The sequence below is a fragment of the Schistocerca gregaria genome, unplaced genomic scaffold, assembly GCF_023897955.1.
Source record: "Schistocerca gregaria isolate iqSchGreg1 unplaced genomic scaffold, iqSchGreg1.2 ptg000948l, whole genome shotgun sequence".
NCBI lineage: Eukaryota > Metazoa > Arthropoda > Insecta > Orthoptera > Acrididae > Schistocerca > Schistocerca gregaria.
Window position 1 is genome coordinate 65,001 of NW_026062301.1, and position 7,500 is coordinate 72,500.

General features: G+C 54.1%; 3 non-coding genes across 3 annotated transcripts in view; all 3 read left to right on the forward strand.

Annotated features, from left to right (window-relative positions):
- The first annotated feature begins 3,374 nt into the window (after positions 1-3,374).
- Positions 3,375-5,267, forward strand: LOC126325889 (small subunit ribosomal RNA). The gene has a single exon (XR_007560402.1). It is a non-coding gene; the product is annotated as a small subunit ribosomal RNA (ribosomal RNA).
- Positions 5,268-5,629: 362 nt separating this feature from the next.
- On the forward strand, positions 5,630-5,784 carry LOC126325903 (5.8S ribosomal RNA). The gene has a single exon (XR_007560414.1). It is a non-coding gene; the product is annotated as a 5.8S ribosomal RNA (ribosomal RNA).
- A 188-nt stretch (positions 5,785-5,972) lies between these two features.
- The window catches only part of LOC126325894 (large subunit ribosomal RNA), a 4,222-nt gene continuing 2,694 nt past the window's right edge, over positions 5,973-7,500 (forward strand). The window contains exon 1 of the ribosomal RNA XR_007560407.1: positions 5,973-7,500. This exon is cut by the window's right edge and continues 2,694 nt beyond it. This is a non-coding gene — a ribosomal RNA (large subunit ribosomal RNA).

Sequence of the window (7,500 nt, forward strand, 5' to 3'; positions counted from 1 at the left end):
TGTCCCTTAACCTAACTCAATTTGTCCCTTAACCTAACTCAAGTTGTCCCTTAACCTAACTCAAGTTGTCCCTTAACCTAACTCAAGTTGTCCCTTAACCTAACTCAAGTTGTCCCTTAACCTAACTCAATTTGTCCCTTAACCTAACTCAATTTGTCCCTTAACCTAACTCAATTTGTCCCTTAACCTAACTCAATTTGTCCCTTAACCTAACTCAAGTTGTCCCTTAACCTAACTCAAGTTGTCCCTTAACCTAACTCAAGTTGTCCCTTAACCTAACTCAAGTTGTCCCTTAACCTAACTCAAGTTGTCCCTTAACCTAACTCAAGTTGTCCCTTAACCTAACTCAAGTTGTCCCTTAACCTAACTCAATTTGTCCCTTAACCTAACTCAAGTTGTCCCTTAACCTAACTCAATTTGTCCCTTAACCTAACTCAATTTGTCCCTTAACCTAACTCAATTTGTCCCTTAACCTAACTCAATTTGTCCCTTAACCTAACTCAATTTGTCCCTTAACCTAACTCAATTTGTCCCTTAACCTAACTCAAGTTGTCCCTTAACCTAACTCAAGTTGTCCCTTAACCTAACTCAAGTTGTCCCTTAACCTAACTCAAGTTGTCCCTTAACCTAACTCAAGTTGTCCCTTAACCTAACTCAAGTTGTCCCTTAAGCTAACTCAATTTGTCCCTTAACCTAACTCAATTTGTCCCTTAACCTAACTCAATTTGTCCCTTAACCTAACTCAATTTGTCCCTTAACCTAACTCAATTTGTCCCTTAACCTAACTCAATTTGTCCCTTAACCTAACTCAAGTTGTCCCTTAACCTAACTCAAGTTGTCCCTTAACCTAACTCAAGTTGTCCCTTAACCTAACTCAAGTTGTCCCTTAACCTAACTCAAGTTGTCCCTTAACCTAACTCAAGTTGTCCCTTAACCTAACTCAATTTGTCCCTTAACCTAACTCAAGTTGTCCCTTAACCTAACTCAAGTTGTCCCTTAACCTAACTCAATTTGTCCCTTAACCTAACTCAATTTGTCCCTTAACCTAACTCAATTTGTCCCTTAACCTAACTCAATTTGTCCCTTAACCTAACTCAATTTGTCCCTTAACCTAACTCAAGTTGTCCCTTAACCTAACTCAAGTTGTCCCTTAACCTAACTCAAGTTGTCCCTTAACCTAACTCAAGTTGTCCCTTAACCTAACCCACGTTGTCCCTTAACCTAACCCACGTTGTCCCTTAACCTAACCCACGTTGTCCCTTAACCTAACCCACGTTGTCCCTTAACCTAACCCACGTTGTCCCTTAACCTAACCCACGTTGTCCCTTAACCTAACCCACGTTGTCCCTTAACCTAACCCACGTTGTCCCTTAACCTAACCCACGTTGTCCCTTAACCTAACCCACGTTGTCCCTTAACCTAACCCACGTTGTCCCTTAACCTAACCCACGTTGTCCCTTAACCTAACCCACGTTGTCCCTTAACCTAACCCACGTTGTCCCTTAACCTAACCCACGTTGTCCCTTAACCTAACCCACGTTGTCCCTTTGCCTAACATAGTTCACTGCTCGGAATCTCTGGTGTCGTTGTTATCCTCATGTAGATGTCTTGCGAGTGTTGCTTACTTTCCACATATTCCTGCTATCCACTGTCAATTGTACTGCAATAGGACTATATCGCCGACCCCCCCCCTCCCCCCCCTCTGTCCCCCTCTGTCCCCCTCTTTGTGTCTCTGTCCTCTCAAGCTGGTCGGTCTGGCGTTTGAGTGTTAAATGAGCCTCGCAGCTGTTCAGTTGCATTCAGATGTCGACGCCCTCAGTGTACGTCGTGGTATGGTCTGTGTCCATTGTCCGCTGATGTCGTACGCGTAACCCACACGCTGTACCGATCATCGGTCGTTACGTACAGAGTGAAGTAGTGTGATACGTGTGACCGTACGCTGGCTGTGCCCAACGGTGTCGAATCTCAATTTCCATATGTTGTGCTTGATGCTACTTGTCTCGTCTCCCAATAACAGCTAGGTTGCACTGTGGTACGCCGTAGAGGCGTGTGGGAGGAACGTACGAACGCATTGTATGTCACCCTGGGTCGCTGGGGGTGGTGGTGCGGTGAGTCAGGTCAGGTCAGGTCAGCGTGAGCCGTCTGATGTAGTGACGCGTGTATTCCGACTTTGTCGTATTGCCTCACACAAAGTGCTACCCTGGTGGACCGCGTTCCATATCTGGGACATGCCGCAGATGCCGGTTGACAGTGGATCGCGGAAGGTACATCGCATACGTGCGCGGGCCACCTTCCACGTGTTCTCTTCTGCACATGTCGCAGTGTGTATGTGGTCTGATGTAGCGTGTCGTGACACATGACATCCTGGCATGCAAGAATTGTTGAATTCGCAAATGTAGGTGGACATCTACGTTTACTGCCCAAGATACGCAAATGAACTGGAAATCCGTTGTTGAGCGGTTGTTCACGCTGGAGGTGAATCTGTGATGGCGACGATCGGTACAGCTATTAACCGGTTGTTTCAGCGGTACCCGCCACATCCACACGCGTGACTAGGCCCATGTGGGTATGAAGCGATACGCGGCGGTGGCTTGGTGGGACTGTTCCCGGCCGGTGAAGGGGGGCCGCCCGGCGTGTTGGCCGCGCGCTGCGTGGGCGCACGCGCAACAGGCGGCTGGTGGGGGGCGCCGAGTGGCAGGAGCGCCAGCCGACGGGCCCGGCAGGCGGCGCAGCTACGCTGCGGCGCACCCTGCACGCGGCGCCTGGCGGCCAAAGTTGGTTCAGCCGAGCCCGGTGCGAAGCGCGGTGGACATCTGCAGTGTGCTGGTCTGATTGAGGACTGTGTGCGTTGAGGATGCGCCGCCGCCTGGCACTCGGCGCCGCGACGCCGTCTGCTGCTCGGTCGCCCCAGCGGTTCTCGCAGGTGGTTTGTATCGCAGTTGTGCGGACGTGTTGGCGCGTGCGCTGTGCTGGGAGAGTTCGCTTCTGCACCCAAGTGGGGCTTTGCCCTTGTGTGGCGCTGGCGTTGGAGCTGCCGGTCACCATAGGTGGCGCGTGTTGTCTCCCGCCGGCAATGCCACGACAGCACGCTCCCGGGCCTCTGTCGGCAGCGGCAAGCTCAGTTGGGAGCAAGGGTGTTCGCACTAAAACCGTCTACTCGCCTAACTCCGGGCGATTGCGCCTCTCTCGAAACCGACCAAGTACCTAGGACGGCGCTGCGCGCCGCCGGGACCTGAGAGGGTTTCGAGGTGTATCGTGCAGGGGAGCTCGGCCTCCTCCTGTTTGCAGAATAATTGAGCGGACGCTTGCGTGTTCGCGCGGGCCCCCGGGACACACTCCCGGGCGGCCGGCTGCTCAGCTCTAGTTGACGCAGCTCCCTGGTTGATCCTGCCAGTAGTCATATGCTTGTCTCAAAGATTAAGCCATGCATGTCTCAGTACAAGCCGCATTAAGGTGAAACCGCGAATGGCTCATTAAATCAGTTATGGTTCCTTAGATCGTACCCACGTTACTTGGATAACTGTGGTAATTCTAGAGCTAATACATGCAAACAGAGTCCCGACCAGAGATGGAAGGGACGCTTTTATTAGATCAAAACCAATCGGATTGGCTTGTCTGGTCCGTTTGCCTTGGTGACTCTGAATAACTTTGGGCTGATCGCACGGTCCTCGTACCGGCGACGCATCTTTCAAATGTCTGCCTTATCAACTGTCGATGGTAGGTTCTGCGCCTACCATGGTTGTAACGGGTAACGGGGAATCAGGGTTCGATTCCGGAGAGGGAGCCTGAGAAACGGCTACCACATCCAAGGAAGGCAGCAGGCGCGCAAATTACCCACTCCCGGCACGGGGAGGTAGTGACGAAAAATAACGATACGGGACTCATCCGAGGCCCCGTAATCGGAATGAGTACACTTTAAATCCTTTAACGAGTATCTATTGGAGGGCAAGTCTGGTGCCAGCAGCCGCGGTAATTCCAGCTCCAATAGCGTATATTAAAGTTGTTGCGGTTAAAAAGCTCGTAGTTGGATTTGTGTCCCACGCTGTTGGTTCACCGCCCGTCGGTGTTTAACTGGCATGTATCGTGGGACGTCCTGCCGGTGGGGCGAGCCGAAGGGGTGCTTTCGCGTCCCGAGGCGGACCCCGTTTAAATCCTACCAGGGTGCTCTTTGTTGAGTGTCTCGGTGGGCCGGCACGTTTACTTTGAACAAATTAGAGTGCTTAAAGCAGGCAAGCCCGCCTGAATACTGTGTGCATGGAATAATGGAATAGGACCTCGGTTCTATTTTGTTGGTTTTCGGAACCCGAGGTAATGATTAATAGGGACAGGCGGGGGCATTCGTATTGCGACGTTAGAGGTGAAATTCTTGGATCGTCGCAAGACGAACAGAAGCGAAAGCATTTGCCAAGTATGTTTTCATTAATCAAGAACGAAAGTTAGAGGTTCGAAGGCGATCAGATACCGCCCTAGTTCTAACCATAAACGATGCCAGCCAGCGATCCGCCGCAGTTCCTCCGATGACTCGGCGGGCAGCCTCCGGGAAACCAAAGCTTTTGGGTTCCGGGGGAAGTATGGTTGCAAAGCTGAAACTTAAAGGAATTGACGGAAGGGCACCACCAGGAGTGGAGCCTGCGGCTTAATTTGACTCAACACGGGAAACCTCACCAGGCCCGGACACCGGAAGGATTGACAGATTGATAGCTCTTTCTTGATTCGGTGGGTGGTGGTGCATGGCCGTTCTTAGTTGGTGGAGCGATTTGTCTGGTTAATTCCGATAACGAACGAGACTCTAGCCTGCTAACTAGTCGCGTGACATCCTTCGTGCTGTCAGCGATTACTTTTCTTCTTAGAGGGACAGGCGGCTTCTAGCCGCACGAGATTGAGCAATAACAGGTCTGTGATGCCCTTAGATGTTCTGGGCCGCACGCGCGCTACACTGAAGGAATCAGCGTGTCTTCCTAGGCCGAAAGGTCGGGGTAACCCGCTGAACCTCCTTCGTGCTAGGGATTGGGGCTTGCAATTGTTCCCCATGAACGAGGAATTCCCAGTAAGCGCGAGTCATAAGCTCGCGTTGATTACGTCCCTGCCCTTTGTACACACCGCCCGTCGCTACTATCGATTGAATGATTTAGTGAGGTCTTCGGACTGGTACGCGGCATCGACTCTGTCGTTGCCGATGCTACCGGAAAGATGACCAAACTTGATCATTTAGAGGAAGTAAAAGTCGTAACAAGGTTTCCGTAGGTGAACCTGCGGAAGGATCATTACCGACTAGACTGCATGTCTTTCGATGTGCGTGTCGTGTCGCGCAACACGCTACCTGTACGGCAGTGGCCGTGCGCCGCGTGCGGAACCACGCGTGCCTCTCAAAACTAGCGGAAGTGTTGTTGTTGTGTGGTACGAGCGCTGAAGCTCTGGAGCGGCTGGCCTGCGGTACCTGGCGCCTGGCGCCGGTTTTGAATGACGTTCGCCCGAGTGCCTGTCCGCTCCGGTGTGGAGCCGTACGACGCCCATCGGCTGTGAGGCCGTTGGACACAAAAAAAATAGTGGAACAGGGGCCGTCAGACGCCTCAGTCCCGCAAATGCTACTGTCTTGAAAGAGACAGTGGGAGACTGAAAAGGAAAAGATCACCCAGGACGGTGGATCACTCGGCTCGTGGGTCGATGAAGAACGCAGCAAATTGCGCGTCGACATGTGAACTGCAGGACACATGAACATCGACGTTTCGAACGCACATTGCGGTCCATGGATTCCGTTCCCGGGCCACGTCTGGCTGAGGGTCGGCTACGTATACTGAAGCGCGCGGCGTTTGTCCCGCTTCGGAGACGTGGGAGTGTCGTGGTCGCCTGTGTGGCCGGCCGCGTCTCCTTAAACGTGCGATGCGCGCCCGTCGCCTGGCGGTTCGCATACCGGTACTTTCTCGGTAGCGTGCACAGCCGGCTGGCGGTGTGGCGTGCGACACCTCGTACAACGACCTCAGAGCAGGCGAGACTACCCGCTGAATTTAAGCATATTACTAAGCGGAGGAAAAGAAACTAACAAGGATTCCCCCAGTAGCGGCGAGCGAACAGGGAAGAGTCCAGCACCGAACCCCGCAGGCTGCCGCCTGTCGTGGCATGTGGTGTTTGGGAGGGTCCACTACCCCGACGCCTCGCGCCGAGCCCAAGTCCAACTTGAATGAGGCCACGGCCCGTAGAGGGTGCCAGGCCCGTAGCGGCCGGTGCGAGCGTCGGCGGGACCTCTCCTTCGAGTCGGGTTGCTTGAGAGTGCAGCTCCAAGTGGGTGGTAAACTCCATCTGAGACTAAATATGACCACGAGACCGATAGCGAACAAGTACCGTGAGGGAAAGTTGAAAAGAACTTTGAAGAGAGAGTTCAAAAGTACGTGAAACCGTTCTGGGGTAAACGTGAGAAGTCCGAAAGGTCGAACGGGTGAGATTCACGCCCATCCGGCCACTGGCCCCCGCCCTCGGCAGATGGGGCCGGCCGCCCGCGCGGAGCAATCCGCGGCGGGGTCGTGTCCGGTTGCCTTTCCACTCGCCGCGGGGTGGGGCCGTTCCGGTGTGCGGTGGGCCGCACTTCTCCCCTAGTAGGACGTCGCGACCCGCTGGGTGCCGGCCTACGGCCCGGGTGCGCAGCCTGTCCTTCCGCGGGCCTCGGTTCGCGTCTGTTGGGCAGAGCCCCGGTGTCCTGGCTGGCTGCTCGGCGGTATATCTGGAGGAGTCGATTCGCCCCTTTGGGCGCTCGGGCTCCCGGCAAGCGCGCGCGGTTCTTCCCGGATGACGGACCTACCTGGCCCGGCCCCGGACCCGCGCCGCTGTTGGCTCGGGATGCTCTCGGGCGGAATAATCGCTCCCGTCAGCGGCGCTTCAGCTTTGGACAATTTCACGACCCGTCTTGAAACACGGACCAAGGAGTCTAACATGTGCGCGAGTCATTGGGCTGTACGAAACCTAAAGGCGTAATGAAAGTGAAGGTCTCGCCTTGCGCGGGCCGAGGGAGGATGGGGCTTCCCCGCCCTTCACGGGGCGGCGGCCTCCGCACTCCCGGGGCGTCTCGTCCTCATTGCGAGGTGAGGCGCACCTAGAGCGTACACGTTGGGACCCGAAAGATGGTGAACTATGCCTGGCCAGGACGAAGTCAGGGGAAACCCTGATGGAGGTCCGTAGCGATTCTGACGTGCAAATCGATCGTCGGAGCTGGGTATAGGGGCGAAAGACTAATCGAACCATCTAGTAGCTGGTTCCCTCCGAAGTTTCCCTCAGGATAGCTGGTGCTCGTACGAGTCTCATCCGGTAAAGCGAATGATTAGAGGCCTTGGGGCCGAAACGACCTCAACCTATTCTCAAACTTTAAATGGGTGAGATCTCCGGCTTGCTTGATATGCTGAAGCCGCGAGCAAACGACTCGGATCGGAGTGCCAAGTGGGCCACTTTTGGTAAGCAGAACTGGCGCTGTGGGATGAACCAAACGCCGAGTTAAGGCGCCCGAATCGACGC